This window comes from Falco cherrug, chromosome 7 (genome assembly GCF_023634085.1).
Source record: "Falco cherrug isolate bFalChe1 chromosome 7, bFalChe1.pri, whole genome shotgun sequence".
In the NCBI taxonomy this organism is placed as follows: Eukaryota; Metazoa; Chordata; class Aves; order Falconiformes; family Falconidae; genus Falco; species Falco cherrug.
The window spans coordinates 40,889,688-40,910,515 of record NC_073703.1 but is presented as its reverse complement, the minus strand read 5'-3'; the positions used below and the strand labels follow the sequence as shown (position 1 = coordinate 40,910,515).

General features: G+C 43.0%; 1 protein-coding gene across 2 annotated transcripts in view; it reads right to left on the bottom strand.

Annotated features, from left to right (window-relative positions):
• Nucleotides 1-20,828, bottom strand: part of CLMN (calmin) — a 77,140-nt gene that overhangs the window by 43,297 nt on the left and 13,015 nt on the right. Inside the window, exon 1 of one of the 2 annotated variants that reach the window (XM_055715145.1) lies at nt 18,659-18,801. The exons of the other annotated variant lie outside the window; for it this stretch is intronic. The gene's annotated coding sequence lies outside the window, so the exon portion shown is untranslated. Of the gene's footprint in view, nt 1-18,658; nt 18,802-20,828 lie in introns of those variants that run through there. 2 annotated transcript variants of the gene reach the window in all.

Sequence of the window (20,828 nt, the reverse complement as noted above, 5' to 3'; positions counted from 1 at the left end):
ACTTGACAGGCAAGGTCACCATTGTATTTACTTGCTTTAAAAAGGAAACAGTACAATATCAACTGAGCGTTTTTAAAGAAACCTGCAGCTTCCAGTAGTGCCAGCACCTACTGCCCAATGCACTTGCCTCTGGTCCACCAGAGCATCCTGGAACTTTCGAATAAGCTCTGGGCAGAGAAGTTATCCGTCAAATAGAAAGCTAAGAACTAGACTGATAAATTCTGCTGGTGTAGTGCTATATGAGAATGCCCTTTCAATTCAAAGTATTTCATTGCTGCCTCTGTTCCTTTCTGATGGGAAAAAAAAAAAAGTATTTCTTAACCAGTACTTTTTAAGAAATTGCACCTGAAGCAAAAGAGAACTTCACAGTTCTCAAAAAGGACTCTATGTTCTTACTGAGGAAGCAGTTCAGTCCCCAAGCACTGCAACTACCCACCTCATGACCTACTCATAAGGTGCACATCCAAGCACTTTTTCCACAAAGCCACCTATGCTGCACTCCCAAGGTCATGTCCCCTTCAGTGTATCTGCCACCACTTGCAGTTTCTGGGCAGGAATTTCTCATGCTGTAGTCATTATGACTGCATCGGTCTGGACACACTCATCAGCAGCTCCTCACGGCTCTGTATCCACTTCAGACATGGAGGTGAGAAGGTGGAATTGTTTCGTACGAAGGAATACTGTCAGCGATCCACATGTTTTGGAGAAGATACTTCTTTAACAGCTTATAGTTTCTGAGGTTGTAACATGGATCAATGAGAGGTCAATGGCCACTATGGCACATCTGAATTTTCACTTTCAGTTTGGAAGCACCAACTCATGCTTTTCCTCTAGTTCTTGCTTCAAATTGTACCAAAAGCATCCATGAAACCAAGTTAATGTCTGCAGCTGTCTGTACTAAAGAGGTTCATAACTTGTATCAGGTGTTGCAGCTAGCTCTGCAAACCAGTATACTTACTCCTAGTTTAAAATAGTGACACCCTCTGTCCTGTATACAGTTGGTGGTATGAGCAGTATCAGCCATATCAGCCCTTGGAAATTGATAATTTCTGTCCTCTACTCTGTCACTTTAAACAGAAAAAGAAGTTTCTGCCTTGATATGAAGTTACAGACCCAATGAGGGCTAATTCAACCCCCCACACGTCCTCTGGCTGCCCGCTTGTAGATGCATGCCCTTGTGCTCCACATCGCTACTGTCAGCATCCCAGATCACTGTCCCAGATTTGTATCCTCCTGCCAATTCTTCTCAAAACTGCAGAGAAACTCACTGCTAACCCAGTTCTGTCAAAATGATCCCCGTTTGCTAAACCACCTGTGCAACCACAGTGGCCAAGCCACGACGGGGGGCCCAGGCACACAGCAGGGCAGACCCCGGGAGCAGCAGCGCCATGGCTGGAGCCCCACACCTGCCCAGAGCCAGGCTTCCCAGATCCTGCAGACAACCAGCGCTGCCCTGGGGGGATGGCTGCCAGCCTGGGATACGTGTGGTGCTGTCCTCCCTCCCTCGCCCCGACTCGCAATGAGGAGTTTTACTTCATAATTTGCATGCCACTGTCTAAAATACGCACAGATGCTACTTTTTCTGTCTTTGTTAATCTCTTTGAGCTCCTGCTTTAATTGCAGCCTGGAATCTTTTTCCACACTAGTTGCTAGTATTATTTTATCCTTCCCCTGAAGACTTCAGCTGCCTTTGCTATTTACAGACATTTCTCTAGGGCTGAATCTCAGTTTTTCCTGGGATATAGAGTCACGTGTTCTACAGATTATTGAAGAAGTGGAAGAGGGATGGATGGTGGGATAAAGTAAAAAAATAAAAAAACCACACCAGTATGCATACTTCTCTCTCCCCTAAAAGTACATTCTGTCCCACTATAAATTGATGCAACATATGCTTTGAAGAGCAGAGAGAAATACTGCAGAATCACCAACTTGTTGTCTGCTCCACCATTCTACCACTAGACAGTAAAATTAAGTAAGGCTTTTTAATTATTTTTTTTTCTCCTATGGTCTTCTCTGTACTTGATTCCACATGCATGCAAGCATTTTTTGCCAAGCGGCTCCTTTTACCAGGTAGTTTCTGTAGGATGTAGAGTCTTTCTAGCTCTTGTGTCTACTTTCCCTTTCTATTCCTTATTTGATAAATTGACAACTTCAGCTCTATCACACATACCAAGTACCAGAAAATATAATGTTTCGAAAAAGATCAGAAAAGGCTGGTTTCAGAAAGACCTGGGCTAAACCCAAAACAGCTCATAGAAGCACTGCAAGGATAGCTTGTATCTCAGCAGGTGCACACGGACTCTTGTTGTTCTCCAAATTCCTCCCCTGTGTAATCTGTTTCTTCCTCGAAGTTGAGTGCAAATTGTTCCATTTTGCTTTTTAGCAGTTCTTGTGGTTCTTCATAGATGTACTTCTTCTCTGGCTCTTTCTCCAGGTTTGATAATTTGACCTCCAGTAGGAACACCCCTTTACACCACCGAGACACAAAAAATCACCTCCTTTTATTGAAGGGCAAAGAAAAAAGGCGGATGCAAATCTCACTCATTTTATATTTCAGGTTTTCTGCATACATATGAAAAGCAGACAGAAAAGCAAGTGCAGCAGACCAGCACTGTAAATAATTCAGGGACATGAAAGGCTTCTCTGCAGAAGCATCATTATATTTTAAACAGCTTTCAGTTCAAATGTTTTCAACAATTAGGAAACAGCTATGTATGACACTTCCTTTTAAAAGCATCACTCTCGTCAGTAAGTACATTATTCCTCAGCTGACTCAACGCTATTTGTTAAGATTTCTAAAAGGACCACTGACTCCTGTTGTATAATTTGGATATGACTCCTTAATAAGATCAATCAGCAGCTCCAAAGCTTGTGGAAAGTGTGCAAGTGTGATGCACCAGAGCCATGCAATTGCAAAGTGATGGAAAATAACACTTGCTATGTCAAAAGGATTCTGGGTGAAAGGAAGGAAAAGAGAAGAGGACGGATTTATGCACATTATTAAGTATATAGCAGTCACCAGATTTTATCTTCATATTGGTGTCAACATCTCAGAGATTTTTGTAACTCCAGAGAAGGACTATCCAATCCAACTGCAATTTACTGAAGCATTAAGTTTCTGTAAGTTTTGGTTAAAGTTATACTGTGCTGCTGATTGGCTTTTTAAATGGAAAGTGTACTGAGTTTTGTTGAATCATAAGGAATGAAAAGATCACTTTGGAATCATAAGGAATGAAAAGTTTATTCTCTCTACCTATCGAAGGAACTTTTTTATTGCAAAACCCCAAATCTAACTCTGCTAGTTGCAAAATATCTTTAAACTGTGAATAGGATATAAGCCCTGCCGCCACATTTCCAGAGAGACACCTTAAGTCTCCTCTCTTGGCACAGAAGCAGGAAAAGAATGAGATTGAGAAGGTGCCACATAGACAGTGGTGGTGTTCACAGAAAAAGACAGATATCCTGGTGCACTGCCGGAGCCTGAAGCATTATTTGGAGATTTCAGGTCACCTACATGTTAGGAGCCAAAACAATATACCTATTGTTTAACAAACTGTTGAAATGACTCACTAGATATTTCTTAGTAAGCTGCCAGTGTTTTCCGGACAGTTTTTTTTAAACAGGATTACTTCCATCATCTTTTATTCCTTTGCCAGCTTAGTTTTTATGCTGCATTCTGCAACAGGTGAAGTATTTGCTTAATGCTCTCAGAAAAATGCACCCCTACCCTTACAAAAAATATTATTTATTTTTTTTAGCATTTATTGATTTTCCAAGACATATGACAAGAAAAGCAATTAGAGGCAGTGTGATTTTTACCTATATGCACTCTTTATTTCCCACAGTAGTTTGGGTCCCAAATATAGGTGTTACAATTTTTACAGAAAATCATTCAAAAAGGTACTGTTAATGCTGGATTAAGGCTGGTTTCCCTAGCCAGGAGTTTGCTTCCAAAAGGTTTGCAAAGAAAAGTCAATTTTGAATTAATTTTCATTATCTTCAGAGATAAACATAGTAATTTGATAGCATAATCAGCAAAGAACACTGTGGTTCAACGGTACAGTAAATCCATCCTAAAGCTTGTAGAACCAGATTATTTTTTTTTAAACCCACATCATTCAAAATGCTGAACTAATATAAAGTTAACCTAGCATCTTTATTATTTAAAACAAATTGCAAGTTAACTTTTTACCACCAAGTTTTGGACTACATCAGTTATTATCTAGTCTCTTGCAGCCGGCATGTAAGCAAGGAGCTGCCAAACTGCATATTCTGGCGACTTCAGCAGGGAAGTAACTGTAAGCCCACATGTGATCTTGGTCACCTGTGGTGCTTTATCGTACAGTAAAAACGTATATTCAATATTAACACCTATGGACTAGGTAGTGTTAAAACAACCCCTGGTTTTAATGAGCTGGAGCATTAGGAAACCCTTCATATGTTAGGCTGTTGCCCATTAGCCTGTGGTCCTGGCATCAAACAGAAGGAGGGAAAAATGTCAAGTCTGCTCTCTGTTCATCTTGTATTTTAGCACAGCCACTTGTGATCCAACCTAGTCTCAGACTTCCTTCTATACCCACTGAAGGTATCTGAACACAGAGCAAAAAGAACAGATTCTGCCTGTCCCACTTTGCCCTCAATTCCTTGCCAGTGAAGGTCTGGAAGCAAACTAACACCCTGATACCTGTAAATATACTGGCTGGGGACAGGCTGGGTCAGAGCTTATTCACAAAGGAAGGGATACTCTCACAGACGGTAGTGAGAGACAGTCTTTAAAAGCAAGGAAGTTTTATCTACTACTTTTGATACAAATAGGTTTATAACTCAATCACATATCATCCATTATTACCTGGTCTTGAAAAAAAAAATGGCTGTAACTAAAACATTAAACTCTCTAACTTAGAAATGTTAAGGTAGATGGATTCAAATCTTCATCCTGGGAAGCAATCAAAAGCAGAAACAGAGAAGTAACTGCCTACAACAGGCTTCATCAGCCACACAATATGTATCTCATTTCACAACTGTAAGTCTGCAATACCAATCAGGTATCTCATCAGGAAGAAAAGATCCAACAGAATGATGAATTGGTTTCTTTTTTGTCGAGTTTAGTCATGTAGCACTAAAGGACATGTAGTGCCACATCTGTTTTTTCCTACTTCTATCGTGGATTCACAATTTACATACCCGGTGAGGGCATGCAGATCGCCCTTACACAAAGATTTGCTTAATCTTCTCCAGCAGTTCACAAACTCAAATGGCCTGTGCAAAGTGAGAAATAGGGAAGAGCGATCTAAATCCTTCTGTGATTCTATGGAAACCAGATGCAGGATTTGATGCCAGCCAAAGTTAACCTGGTGGACAAAAGCATTTATTTTAACTTGGTCACTCGATCCAATTCACTGCACAGTCACACAAACACTTGTCCGTGTACGAGCCAAGGGGGAAAAGGGTGTGTTATAGCTCTGCCTGTCTTGGCAGCAGCACTGGCTTATTTCTATTTAAATTGCATGCAAAAGTATGTCTTAATAGCCCTTGAGCCATTTTATTTAGTCTCCTGAGTCACACATACATCACACAGATTTCTGCTGCTGTCCAGACTGGAGACACTTCATAAACAAAGCATGAGTCCTCACACAGGATGGAAAATTATGATATATCTAATCAAATATTCAGTGATCCAATGGCTGTATTTTCAGAAATATCTGTAGTCTGGTAGTCATAGCAGAGGATTGCTGAGATATGCCACCAACGTGAGAGAAGCAAGTAAATTCAGCTCCATGCCCCAGCGTCACCACTTTTCATAAGCACTTTGTAAGGTCTCAGGATGAAAGCAAATCTTTTGATTGTGTTTCTATGAAAAAAGTGACAAACTTAAGATTATCAAGATTCTAAAAGCATTTAAAAGTGTAACAGAGTTGTGATACAAACCAAATACGTGTAATGTATGTTAACAGGATGGCTGTCCATTCTCCTGTGTATCTGCAGGGCTGTTGCAAGACAGCATGTCTGCACTACAAGAGAAGTCCTTATCATAAGAGTTCATTTTCTCTCTCCCTTCTGTCCCTAATCCTTACCTCTACCTATCCTGTGATAAGCCACAAAATAAAGTATATGCACTGTTGACTTAGAAAAGTTTAATTACACGTTTTGTTAGCTACTCACCCCAACCCTATTCCCAATGATTTAAATGGAGAAACTTGTTTTGCACAAGTGGCTGAAGACGTAAGGATCAAGAACCACCTTCCTCCTTTCCTTCTTTGCATTTGTCATTCCTACTCCCCTGTTTTGCTGGTGCTGACTTCCCCATTTAGTCTTTGATCTTGTCTGTAATCTTGGTACACAGTTATCTGTTCCTCTTCCCTTCTCTGTTAGTTCTTTCCATCTCACAGCAGATAAAGTGACACATCTACAGAGGTAGTTCCTTTCCTACCAAACAAGCTGGAGGAACAATGCATAACTCATTTCTGACTCTGCCCTGAGACAGCTGTGGTTAGAGGAGTGTTACACGTACCTAGTCACTCCAGCTGTAACATTTCAGGTCAGCACAAAATGAACAAAAACGCCCCTCAGGCATCTATGCATTATGCTGCCCAAAGGCAGCAGCTGATGCACCATCTCAGGAGGCCTGATAGCAGGACTCTGTCCCTGCTCGTGCTTAAATATCAGTATCACAAGGGGCTGCTACCTTTTAAATCCAGCTAACCATAAAAGGAACCTCTCTATTGGTTATTTCATATCTGAAGGAATGAATATTTAAAAGGCAGTAGGTATTCTGTACAAGAACTGAATCTTTAGTTAGGAGCAGAATAATATCTAACAGGTCGAGACTTTTATATATAAGAAAAAGCTCAGCAGAGCCAAAGATCACTCACTCAGGCATATGCAGAGCAGGCTGGCAGCAGAGGTGTGATTTGCAAAGCACTCACCCACTGGTCCTGAGTCACTCCGGCTCTCAGCTGGGTAATGTGTTCATCACACAGACGCGGCCCTGCCTTGCACAGCATTCATGCTCCTGTTTTCCCCATGCTGGTGGCACATTACAGGCAGATGAAGATTCCCTCTTCCCAGTTTAATTTTACAAGGGTGAAACATCACATGGTTACACAGGAGCTATGCTCAGGGTGTGGAATTTGACTTACATTAGCTGCAAGATGCCACAGTGGTAGAAAAAAAACAATAAACTTACCTTGTTCCAATGACTTAATACAGCACAAAGAGAAGCTGGTTAAATATAGACCGTGCCTGCAAAATCACTTTCCATAGGTGAAGCCTAGTAAGAATCCTGCTCCCACTGAAGCAGCAAAGCTTGCTGCCAGCTGCTGTCCCTGGCAGCCCCTCCAAGGGGTCTGCCAGCTCTGCTGGGGCTCACTGAAACTGGCTGGACACATACAGCATGATCCACACCTACCCAGGCAGGACAAAAGGTGGAACAAATGCCCCTCTGCTCCAGAAATCTCTGTATTACAGCCCAGCGATGGAGTCTGGCTTTGCTGCCCACAGACACGTGTAAGGTCTGTAGCAGAGCTGGAAGCTGCACTTTGCTCCTTAACAGCCTGACAGCTTGTAAGTGCCAGCGGCACAGTCAGAAGTCCTCTTATCCTTTATTAGTTGGAGGAAAGGTACTATAGATACACCTCAGGCTAAGAGGTGGATCTATCATTTGAGGCAAGGACGCGAAAAAAAGAAAAATTAGAGAACAGCTTTGAAGACAAAGTCCCTTTGAACACTCAGCCTACTAAACGGAACAAAAACACCTGAAGACAGATCATGGAAGAGTCTTCCATCTCCTTGCACATGCAAGTGAGCCCTTGCTATGGTAGGATTAAGTGTTTCAGTGCCTGTCACAACCAATATTCTCCAAAGAGCAACTACATTGCAGTTGGCGTTTGCTGGCTGTGGGAACGGCAGCACAAAGGGCAGCAGCCAGACTGAGCACTGGGCTCAGGTGCAGGTCTTGGCCTCTGGAAAGGAATTCCTGAGCACTTGCAACATTGCATTTCTTCTAAACAGGGCAGGCAGCTCTGTAACATCACTGAGATTAGATTGCATAAAAAATATTTGTATTTCCTCCTTCAATTCTTTTTAAAAGCTGGGCTATTTTAGAAAAAGAAAAGCTCTTGTTTTAATGATTAGCAATTACTCATTAACATTTTTTCTCCCTTAGCATATATTAATATTTTTTCAGGTCTCCTTTGGAACTGTGAACAGGCAGAGTTCAGGAAGGACTGTATGAAAACAGAGACCACACAAATGCACACTGGATCACTCCTCATGTAGTCACAGACATGCTGGATGGCAGAGACATCTGGAAGCTCACACCCCAAAACAGATTTTCCTAGGACATGCTCTAGTCATTTTACCATCTTTGTAGTCCCCCACTGGACCCTCTCCACATCCCTCTTGACCTGGGGTGGGGCAAAACCAGGAACAGCACTCTAGCTGCGGCCTCCCCAGTAACCAACTAGAGGGGCATTAAAACTCCCCACATTCTGCTGACAGTGACCTTCTCAATGTAGCCTAGTAGAGGGTTTGCCTTATTTGCAGTTAAGGTGCACTGTTGGGTTGTTTGCAACTTTCTCATCTACTGGCACCTTTTGGCAGCCACAGTAATACCCACGTCCATATCACCTAGGCTACAAGTCATACAGTGACTTCCCAGCCTCTGTCAATGCAAGGGGTTGTTCTGGCCCAGGTGCAGACTGTCTCACTTTTTCTTACTGAACTCCACAAGCTTCAGGTTGGCCTAGTCCACGGGTTTATCCCTCTGGTTTTAGGTTCTCCCACTTGCCATGTCAGTTGCTCCCCCCAGTTTAGTGCCATCAGCACACTCGGGGAAGGCACACTGGGTCTTCACCAGCCTGCCAATGAAAATGTCAAGCAACGTGGACCCCAGCATCGAGCCCCGAGTACTCTGCTCACTACTTGGTGCCAGCCGTACGTCAGCCCTTTGGTTTCCTGGACTCCAGCCAAAGGTGGTCCCGTCAGTTGTTAGCCCACCTAACAATCTGTTCCACCAGATTGTGTCTGCAGTGTCAAAAAGGCCATTTCCCACTGGCAGAATCTGGCAGCTTTGAACCTTTCCTGCACCGGCAAGGATGAAAATATGCAGATGGAAAGAGAAGCCATGATATCTCTGAATTAAATTTTTAAAGTCCAAAGCAATCTGAGACCTAGGATTGTAAGAGGTCATCACTGAACTGCACCATGAGTTTATCAGCACAAGAACAGCATCTGTGTGGTCTTTAGCTTACTGGAAAAGCATAACATTGTTCACAGATGTAATCAAGATCCAACAGAAATTTAGGTGCATTTTAGGCACAACTTGCAAGAATTGAGTAATTCCCAGTGTCAACAACTGCCATTTAAGCTTTACTTCCAAAACCAAAGGACATCTCTTTACTGAGGCTTCATTAACAGTTAACAAGACCATGCTTTCAAGGAGATCACAGCACTTGCAGGAGATTTTGTAGCTTTCAGAGAAGCCACTAAAAATAATAACTATCATGAGATCCAAAACTTAAGTAAAAAATGGTAGCAGAAACACATTGACTGACTCCAGTGAGAACTGGGTGTTCAGATGAAGAGATCACCATTTTGGGTGTACGTACACAGATTAGCAATTAGGGGTAATTGCTTTCAGCTGCATTTTGCTGTTTAAAAAATTAATAACTTGTAATTAACACTAATTTAAGGAGAGATGAAAGCCCTGTTGGTGCTGAGGGGAGACATGCCTGACAGAAAACAGCTACCTCAAATGCAGCTCTGGTAGTGTCAGCTAGAATATTTCTGCTGTGCTCCCAAACCAAAATTACAACAGCTTTAATCTCTCTGTCTTCTCAGGCACTTCCTGCCTATTAATCTTTCCGCTCTGCCTGTGGTCAGATCCTCAAAGGTACAAGAGAGAAACAATCTCACTGTATTTCCTACTACTCTGCACATGCTGCCAGGTATCAGCCAGATACTACTCCTTGGTATCAACCCATAGCCTCACGTAATGGTACAGGACTTGCTATGCTGGTGTTAGTTCCACAGCGGAAGCCTGTGAACCACGCTGCCCTGTGATACATGCTCTTGTACGGCTACATGAAAAGAGATAAACATATCCAGTCCCAAGATTAAAATGAGTTCACTGGAAGATTTCCTGGCCATTTCATGTAATCTGCCCTGACATCATTTCCTGCCTTGAAGTAAAAACTGGCCAGTGTCAGGCATGCCTGGTTGTGTTCCCCTGCACAATGCCACGCGAGGCAAGCCCACGCACAGGCTACACGATGGGCAGGGCAGCCATACAGTTGGTCATGTCTACATGAACCTTCAGCTGTGTTACAAGTAAGCAAACCAGCTAAGTGCCAGGGTGATGCTGGGGAAGAAGCTGCTTGCCCATTACAGAAGCGTGGTTCTGTGGCTCTTCTGGGGTCGGCAAGGAGGTACACGGGACGAGGCACTGTGCCTGGTCAGCACTGGAGCCAAAGGCAAGTCCATCTCACGAATACCCTTCCCACAAGTTACAACTCCAGATACAATGTACTGTGAAGCAATATTGTCAAAAGGTTTGCCTACTCCAATACTCCACCCTGTAAACTGCCATGCTTGTTAAAGGCTTAAACACATCAGTCTTGTAGACATATTCTAAAGCCATGTGCTCCCAGTATCTGGTCAACCAAGCTGTAAAACCCTCCGGCAAGTGGTTTAGTATGCATATTTCTGGACAGTGGGAAGGGCGGATCAGACCTAAATGTCCATCTGACCCAGAATCTCATCTGCAACAGCAGCCAAAAGCACATATTTATCAATACACAGAACAGGGACCAGTTCTCAGTTGTGCTTCAGATTATCAGACACCAGGCAAGTTAAGACAGTGATGCATCTGTCCTACATGGCCAAGGTGTGCCCATTTCTCTTAACTATATTCCCTCCTGTTGACTACTATCATACTCCTTGGTTCCTACCCCCCCGGCCAGTCTAACTCACATTTGTATTTGGTCAAATGGGCAGCCTTCAGCAACAGAGAAACATGTCCCTGGGCCCACAGGAGAATTTCTCAAGTTCTCCAACCCCACTTCACTGAGCAGGCACCAAGGTTCCCCACTGGGGCTGGAGCTGGGACTATAGCTAATTGCCCAGTTTCCTGCACCACTCCAGCACACCTCCGTGTTCACCACACATCATTTTCACTAGTGGTTGAGCTGAGCAAATTTAGGTCCCTGCAGTTTAACTGCTTGTACACGGTTCATGTGGCTTTCTTAAAAAAAAACAAAACACAAACCAAAAAACTCTCAAAATTATTATTCTGGAGCCCCAACCAGACATTCACATCCTTCAGACAACAGAGAAGCTCAGAGATCTCATTTGATCTCTGTTTCCTCCTACTCCTACTTCTACAGTCTCAAGTTTAGGAATCTTTTGTTGATAAAAGACTACTCCCTTATAGTCACTCCAAGGAGCTCAGACAGACTCGGAACAGAATTCAGTCATTTTTATCACCAAAACTTCAGAGCAAACAGAGGTTTCACTGTAAACTGGATTTTCAAGACGTTATTCAGACATTTTGATCTTTTTGGAGCAGAGGAAGCCCGCAGTAGCGACCGAGATGTTCAGTTTAGCCCTGTGTAAAACATTTAACCTTTCCACACTCCCTCTATTCCACTGATTTCGCAATGAACACCCTCTTACCTGTTATAGACCATTAACAAAGCTTCCTTTTTTTGCTTCCTCACCCTCCCCCACAACATTTGGAGAAATGCTGAACAGCTGGTCCTCATGTCCCATGAGCCGGACAAGGCAGAGAGGAAGGTGTCCCTTGCTGCTGCTGAGCAGGGGCGAAGGAAAACAGGAATTTCCCTTTAGGAATCAGCTGCAGAGAATTACCTGGTTGCTTAGAAACATGAGATTAACTACAGCTCAGTTTTCCCCTTCCTTCACACATGCACTTAAGGAGAGGCTGTAAATCGGCTACTTGGGGGACTGAAGCGGGTCCATCTGCAGAGCGAGACATGGGGTCACTGTGCCGGGTCAGGTGCAGGCAGGGGGGCAGACGAGTTTTCTGCTCCCCTTCCCCCTTCCCAGGCTGCGTGAGCTCCCTTTGCTTTGCAATGGAAAGTTTCTTCTCGCTAAGTTTCAGCCACCAGAATGAGAGTCAATCACGCAGCTCCACAGTGGAGTTGCCTGTGCCAGGATTTCGCCTCTGATGACAATCAGTTCAGGGCATGCAGCTAGGGCAAAGGAAATAACCATCCAACAACAAAGAGCAGGGGGTATTTAAAGCAGATGATATTTTAAGCAAAAATGACATTAATTTCTGCACTACTTAGTAATGTTTCCTACATGAGCTGCCAAAGCATCAGTGATCAGCAGCAATAAACACACTTAATGCCTGTCTGTGCCTTCCATACCTCAAGGAGCTGGAAAGAAAGAATGATTAGAAACACAGAGACCCAACTACTGCGTCGCTTACCCACCCTCACATAACATGGAAGAAGGAAAAAATGGTCTAGATAAAACAGATGTGGACTTAAATCTTGCACAGTTCACTGTCAAAGCAGTTTAACATGAAAAAGCACCACCGCTAATGCAAACAGGAGAGCACAGCCCACAGTGCATGCTCAAGAGCTCTAATGAAGTCTGTGCAAGAAGAATGCTCTCCAAGCCTGACACAACAGGTCAAAGGACAGATGAACTGACATCTGCCTATGAAGTAACAGAATTTGGAAAAAGATACTGGAAAGTGTGCCTAATTTAGACTCTCTCACATTCATTCACATTCACAGACACCAGCTCTCAGACATGGAGTGGAAGGCATGTGCTGTGTAGTAGGTACCTAATAACCTTGTGGACAAGAGCCAGCAGTGTGGTTATCATTATGCTGGATAGTTATTACAAGCTGAGGGTTAATTATTAGCAGAGCTTGAAATCAAAGAGAGTTTGATCCAGACTGCATAGCTATACACGCACGCACACACACACAGAGCTCCTACCCTGAAGCACTTCCAGTCTCCTTCCAGACAAGCTCAACATAGTTTAGACATGTACAAGGTAGCACACCATGCTAAGGTAGAAGTGACAGGGAGCCCGTAGTCAGGCAGCTCTTTGAGAGGAGTTAGCACCTACCTGAGTGGGTGTTGTGGGGGCTTTCCACTGTTTTTTGGGTTTTGTGTTTTGGGGTTTTTTTGTTTTTGTTTTTCTTGCAATACCACTTCAATGGCTGCTTAAAAATGTTAACATCATTAGAACAAAGTTACATTTTGAGTGTTGCTGAAGTTCTGCACACAAAAATTCTCTCTTTGAGAGAAAGATATTTTTTTTTAGGGAGGAAGGACTAGAATTGCCTTCTGTTCCACACTTGCATGCTTGGCTATGAAAAGCAATGAGCTCTGCAAGAACAGTTTTTCAATTATCAGAGCTCAAATTTCAATAGAAGTTATTTAATGATATTGTATGTTTTCAGTCTGGTGGGATGGGGAAGAAGAGGCAAAGGGAACAACGTAACAAAAGAAAAAAAAGACTAAAATCACCAGACAAGGAGGGGGTTTTTTAGATTAACAGACACTCAGATTTGGTAGAGTTGTTTGCCCTTTTCCACAGGGGCAAGCAGTTTGCTCTTTGGGGCTACATGAAACGTGATGGATCGTTGCCAAGTAAGTCTGAGCACCCTGCCTTGCTCCAGAGATTAACATCCCAACTATACCCAGGGGTTTTTTTCCACTTAGTTGTCCCATTAATTCAGCATTACCCTGATTGACTCTTCTAGCACAGTTTTACCTGTTCATAAGTACTTGATATTCAGTCTGCATTAGGAAAGAAAACAAGAACTTGGATTAGCAGATAAGGCTAAGTTCAGAATACAGCATGGCAGGGGAGAATCAACTCTCGCTGGTAACGTTACAGTCTTCACCCAGGATGGTGCAGGTGTGCAAACCTGGAGATTTCCAAGTCAGACATGGCAAGCAAGGACCACATGCGATTAATAGATGGATCAGACTCTTCTATAAACACCACGGGAGAAAAAGGAAAGGAGTTTGCACTGGCAAAATGAAATAAAAATGACTAGCCAAGCTGCCTAAACAAGGCAGTGTTTATGTAGGACGGGGAGGAGGGGGGAGCTCAGCTGAGAACACTCTGCTCTTTTATTTGCTCTCGTACCGTGTACGGCACAAACACAGGCTGACGTGACTGAGGGCTCCCTGCAAGCAAGTGGGGTGACTTCCCTTTGGCAGAGAAGGATTAGTGTTTGCCGACTCTGTCACAAGGAAATCAGGGCAACCGCTGCCTCCTCCCTGCTGCTCCTTCCAGCCCAGCAGCAGCAGGGCTTACACTGTAGTTTACAGCATTTACATTGCTGGCCCCAAATCTTTTTCTGTGTCTGCAGAGTTACAGGAGGGGCAGAAATTGAGCCTAATTCTCTCACAGCAAATGAGAGTCTTCCCAGCCCAGCATTCATCATTTCACATTCTCACGTACTGCAACCAACCATTCAAAAATGGGGAAAAATCACAGCTTCAAAGGAAGTCTACAGAGCTAGATGAGGAGGTCCAACTTCCAGACATCTAGGGCTTAAGAGAGAGAAAGGCCACCCATGAAGCCAAAATTGTAAAGAAAGTCCTGTGGGTCTTACAAGACAGCACAGCTAGGTTCAGGAATCACACCCACAACACAGCAAAAGTGCCACGACTCAAAGTGTCCGTCATTAAGTCGCAGCTATGAGAAACACACAGCTTTAATGAGGGCTAGGTCAACAAGAGGGACCTTCCAGGTGTGTAATACCAACAGTTACGGTGACTGCAGGTAGGAATAGACTGTGTTTTCATCAAGTTTCATCAACATTCATCAAATGTTTGACAAAATAGTTTCAAAGCAAGCAGTCTGACAGCTTCCCTACTGTTTACACCAAAGCTCTCCCAGATGCGATTCTGTCACCAGTAGATCAAGTCTTGCTTTAGTAAATTCAAGTACATTTCCACTTTGCTCTGCTAGCCATCGCAAGAACAGAAAAAGTTAATTCGGCCCAAACATGGCTCCTGGGAACATCTGACCCTGGAACAACATCGACAGCCAGGTGAGGGCTTGGGAGACATTCAGGTATCTCCCAGCCTTTGCTTGTGCCCCCTCCCTGGAGTACTGCTCAAGTATATTCCATGCATAAACAAACTAAGGTAGGATGAACTTCAAATAGGCCTTGCCCTACACAGTCAAATAAGCTAGGGAAATTGTATGTATGATTTGTAATATTTACATTTCAAGCAATTAAACTTCTTGTTTTGATACATTATACATGCTGGAATTACTAACTAGCCTGCAAGCCGGATAGGCGCATTTTATGCGTTGATTTTTACCACAAAACACTGCTGGGTGACTTCGTTCATGGATCAGGCAGACCCCGTAAAACTCGGGTTATGGCAGCATAGCTAAACAATGTTCTCCTACTTACAGTTTTAATTTAATCCATCCGTTTGCTACCTATCCAGACCAAAATTTCACACTTTGTAATTTCAGTCAGGCTAGATTCCAACTGTGCTTTTTGATTACTTGTTATTCTCAGTCAGTCACTGCTATAATCTTACTTATTTGTAGTCATACTATTGAGGCAATGATATATTTTCAAGAGATTACTCTGTATAAATGAAAGAACATATTTTTTTTCCCTCAATAGTCACAAATTAGCCAACAAAAGCAACACAAGAAAGGCAATAAATAATATGGATTTATACAAATTAACATTGAATTTGTTTGTTTCATAGTTTGCAGTCTGGAAACATGACCACTTGCACTAGGCTAACTTCATTGATTTCTATTACTCAGACAAGCATGCCAGAATAAAAAGTCTGAGGTGAGGCAGGAGCTTTTATTAAGCCAACAAAGAGCAGCTGGAAAAACAACAAAGCAACTTATCAACCAGGCTAATAAAAGATATTACCTCTCTCTACAAACCTTGCCTTGCTTATATCATGGCAGCAACTTCACTATCCAAATATTTCTCATCCTAACAATTAAATTTTACATTTACAAGTCCAAAAGCAGTCTCAGTTTACAAATGATTTTCATCTGATCACTGATTTTCAGTGCAGAAGGGCAAAGAAAGCATGGGAACACCAGTACTGGAAACAAAGCTTGTATAATTTCACCAGCTTGGATCTGTGAGTTTCTCCACCCCCACACGCTGCAATCACGGCATCCGCAGAGAATCCCCAGCAGCAAAACGATGGGCCCTGGGACCAAATTACCTCCCAGCTGACACTGCCCCGAATTACCATCGCTAGTGTGGGTGGCTCTGTCTTCCAAATAACTGATCTGAGAGACAAGCTGGCTCCCTCGCGTGCATGCAGGATTCCTCAGGGACTCCCGAGAGGCGGTAGCTGCAAGCTCCTGAAATGGCTGAAAGCCATTTTTTCCCCCCATATTCACTGTCATGGCACTGAATTAGGAGAGCATTTTCCACAAGGCTGGAGGAATAATTGTATTCCATGGATCAGCAGATGAACAGCTAATGTATAGCCATGGGGCAGTGTAGGGATACACAGAAAAGTTTAGAGAAGCAGAATTTTCCCTGGAGCATCCCAAAGTCTGGAGAGGACTAATAAACTCCTTCCAGGAACCAGACACATTAAGGTATATAACCTTGCCTTGTCAGCTGCACCCCCCACACACAGACATGCAGCCCCTTTTCAGTGTCCTTATTATTAAGGAGAGCTCAAGCATCCCCAGTGAGCTTCTCGTTGAGACAGAAATGCAGAGAAATACTCATGAATTTCTCTCCTAGCCTATTTTTGTTTAGAGTAGCCACACAACTCCTCCTCACTGCCTCAAGGCAACGACAAAAGCAAAAGCCAGAATTGCACACAAATTAGCCTCAGCCCCACCGCTCCAGCAGGACAGGGCTCTGTGTTCAGCTTTTCCAGCTAAACTGCTCCTCTGCCTGCCTCTCCCAGCACAGCCTCCAGCACCAGCAGCTGTGACTGAGCCCAGCTCCACATGTATTGATCCTGGGACAAAGCACACGCTTGGCCCAACAGTCCGAACTTGGTCAGGGTCCTCTCCTCTGCCACTCTCACTGCTCCGCAACTACCATCTGCTGCCAGGACTCTGGTCATCTTCCAAAAGGCAGCGATAAGACCCGCAACATTAACAGCTTGTCTCAAGTAAAACACTAGCAGAGGAAAAAAACCCATCCCTAATTCAGTTTACATTTAACTATAAACAGCTGAGGTACAGCCAGAGGAACCACCATGATGCCAGCATCCAGAGCGGTTTAGTTAATCGACTTTCATAAAGTTAATTTGGATTAACTTTTGAGTGTACTCATGTAAATGCAGTCTATGTTATTCCTTAGCTACACTATATTGGAGTGACAGTGGCCAGGTTCATTGCTCCGTGGTACTGTAAATAAATGCTAAATCTGTGTTTTAATGGTGTCAGGCAGGCAGCAGCTGTTGCTGGTGAATGCCCAGCAGATTGCCGTTTCTCTCAGGACTCTCATCAGGGAAGGTACTGAATAGCCTAAAGATATTATTGTCTAGCAACAACGATTTTCTTTCATAAACACCATCTGAAAAGAAAAAAAAGAAAAAAAAATATTGTATGTTGTGAAGAGATGACAGAAAGGCTTTTCTGCTTTCCTGCTCTGAGAACCAGGCTGTCATATTTTTGTATGAGGTGAAAATAATATTACATTATCTTCTGAAAAAGTGTGTTAGAGAAATGGAAGGGAGGATACAGAATTAAATGTATAATTCATGGCTTGTGAGAGCCTTAAGGCAAGACCTTTCGGACTTGTTAATTGCTTTGCTGAGAAGTAGGCCAGAAGCCATAATAATGACTCCTACACCTAGGCAAATACATGCATAAAGCTATTGTAACATGCACCTAGGGACTTCCAAACCACCCCTCTTCCACAGATGTGCTGTTCGCCCATCTGACAACATGCCAACCAAGGACAAATGCATGGGGTATCAGGCTGATCCAAGGATCTGGATCTAATTCTGGTATGTGTTTCTGTATATTCAGGGGTTTGGACCGCAGACAGATACGTTTATATAAACCTTGGAGGGTTTGAGGCCCTTGGAGGACCCTCACTATGCTCAGAGCCTTAGTACGCAGCTCTGTGCATGTGACACTGGCAGAGATGAGCAGCTCCTTTACTTCAGCAGCCAGATTTAGCCCCACTGAGCTCAATGGCAAAAAATTCAGTGGGTGCAAGATCAGATCCTAGTTGCAGACAAAGATATTAATACAACAAGTAGGGAGGATGAAGGCAAGTGTAACAGCTTATAGTTACAGAAGTTTGTGCACGTGCATAATTTGGTGGAGCTAAGTCAAGAACAAAGCATCAAAGTACCTTTTAGCTTCCCATGCCATAACCACCTCCCCCTCCATGTTCCCAGCAAACACCCTTAGACTTTTTCATCCCAGCAGGCAAAATCGTAGGCTTTTAACTACCTACATGTTCAAGTCTCCCCTACTCACATTTTCTTGTTTCAGAAAACACTATTCCAGCCAATTCTCTGACAATACCCTGCCGACTGCTGCCAGCCACTGTTGCTTCTCTTTGTTAGACCCCACCAGAAGTTAACCTCAAGGAGCTAAGAAAGGCTTTGCTATTGCTGTTTCCAGTCTGTTACTGCATCCAGTTAGAGTAACTGATCTGTCAAAAGACAGATGGACTTACCTTTAAAGCACAAGGATCAGTTGCCTTCCTGCTGTACCAGCTTGTCCAGTTCCAGCCCCTCTAGAGCAGTCATCTTCTTGCTGTCCTATTGTAACTGTCTTCCCCTGCAGTATCCTTAGAGAAGTCTAACCCCTTAACTGATACTCTGCATCCCTTTCAAAACCCATCAGAAAGAATCTCTTTTTAAGCCCTCTCCTTCCCCTTTGGTATCATTTACTGATGTATCAAAATTACCTTAAAAACTCATTAATAAAATGCAGATCAGTATTTTCCATAAAGCAGCTTATCTCCATGAGACTGCAGAAATAGAACTACTGAAAGGACACAAAAACCAGAATCTGTCCCTTAATTTTACTTTGGTGAGTGATACAGAGTTGATGAATTTACTGAAGCAGATTAAATTTGTACTGCTAATATACCCATTTACTTAAAGACGTTCCATCTATTTCTCAGGGTCAAGAATACGAAAAAGCAAAAAGACTCGAGAGAGATGAAGAAAAGATGGTTAAAGATTCCTAGGTTTGATGGGTTTCATCTGGAAACCATCAGAACTGACTTGTGAGTATGAATGAAGCTAACAATTATATGATAGCGGAATAAAGTTTCAGTGCAAGTAAAACATCTTTCTTGGGATACTTCAGATCACATGATTGTGAAGAGTCAAGACTGCTTTGAAACACATTCTATATAAGGATCTTAACTATTAATCCGTAAATATAAAAAGACTCACAATGAAGGCAGAAGAATTTAAAGAACAGTTCAAATGTTAGTGGAGAAGTAGAATGAAGCTGAGGATTCCCAGACTCAGACCAGACTCAAAATGCCAATGCCTAGCTCTGAAGGTAAGTAACCTCTAAGCTACTTTATAATTCAGATGCAACACAGCTCAAACCAAGCTGCAACCCCTTCCATGGGAGACTCTCACCTATACCATTGTTCCTATACCATTTTAACTCTAGCAATGTTACCGTCCTTTACACACTCGTTGACTTAGGTTGTGACATCTACATGGAGCACACAAGGAATTCAGCTTCCCCAAGACCAGGGGTTTACAGCCCAAATAAGCAAACGAAAGCCAGAGCATGGGAAAGGGAAAGTGAGAACAACAGAAAAATGTCACTTAATCATGTGAGTTCCACCGTTAATAAATTTTGACAGCTCCCACATGGAAGTAAGGTAAGTAAGCATTAGCAGTAAGTACCATTTGGTGTAGTTTTATTTTGTCCTGTGACCTACCCATTTGGTCCAAGAGAGAGAAGTCGGGAAAAGCAGAATGGGTCCACTGCAATTGCAACACAAAGGGCAGTCTTTCACTTCATACAAATAATACTAGCACAGATGGTGAATCAACATTTTGCAGGAAAATCCATGTGCTTCCACATTAATGAGACACGGGTTAGAAAAACACAGTATTATACACTGTCGTCATTATGTCAGAAGTGATTTGTTGTCCAAGCTTAGGTATCCAGATGGTACCAAAAACACTCCAAACTTTCTATAAGCAGAAAGCTTTCACTATAATTAGAAAATGGTTTCAGAAAATATACTGATTTCTCGAAGTATTCCTAGTTCACTAACTGCCGAACGTGCCCTGTCTTTTGCTTGCAGTGCTTTAACAAGGAGCATCTATATGCACTAGAAAACCACAAAAGGCAGAGCTGGGGAGCAATAGCACAGGGGAGGGGAGCTGTGCACAACTATCAATTTCCCAAAGCGCGGAGAAGAAGGAATTGGGAAGCCAAGCTATACAGTGCTTCCCTGGTGAACACTAGCAATGTCTTCAGAAACTACCTGGTCTCTGGTCATGCAGCATAGCACCAAAGCAAAACTAGGCAACTACATCATCCATGTTCATATGGTTAAAAATAACTCCAACTAGAAGTAGTGGCTTCTTCTGATTCAGATCAGGTTTAAGCCCTTACCCCCATAACAGGGTTTATCCGTATCTGAGCCAATGCAATTGAACTTTATAACTAAGTCCCGTTATTAACAGACTTTTGTGATAGGAGCCTCAAAAATCTTCATAAAAGCTCTCAGTGAAATAATTGCTTTCTTTTCACTTCACCCTAGCAGACTCCCACAGGTTTGACTAATTTTTCTCTTCGAAGTCAATTGTACAGCTCTCTCAAAAGGCTTACCTTTTAAAAAGCAGCCTAGAAAATACCAGGCT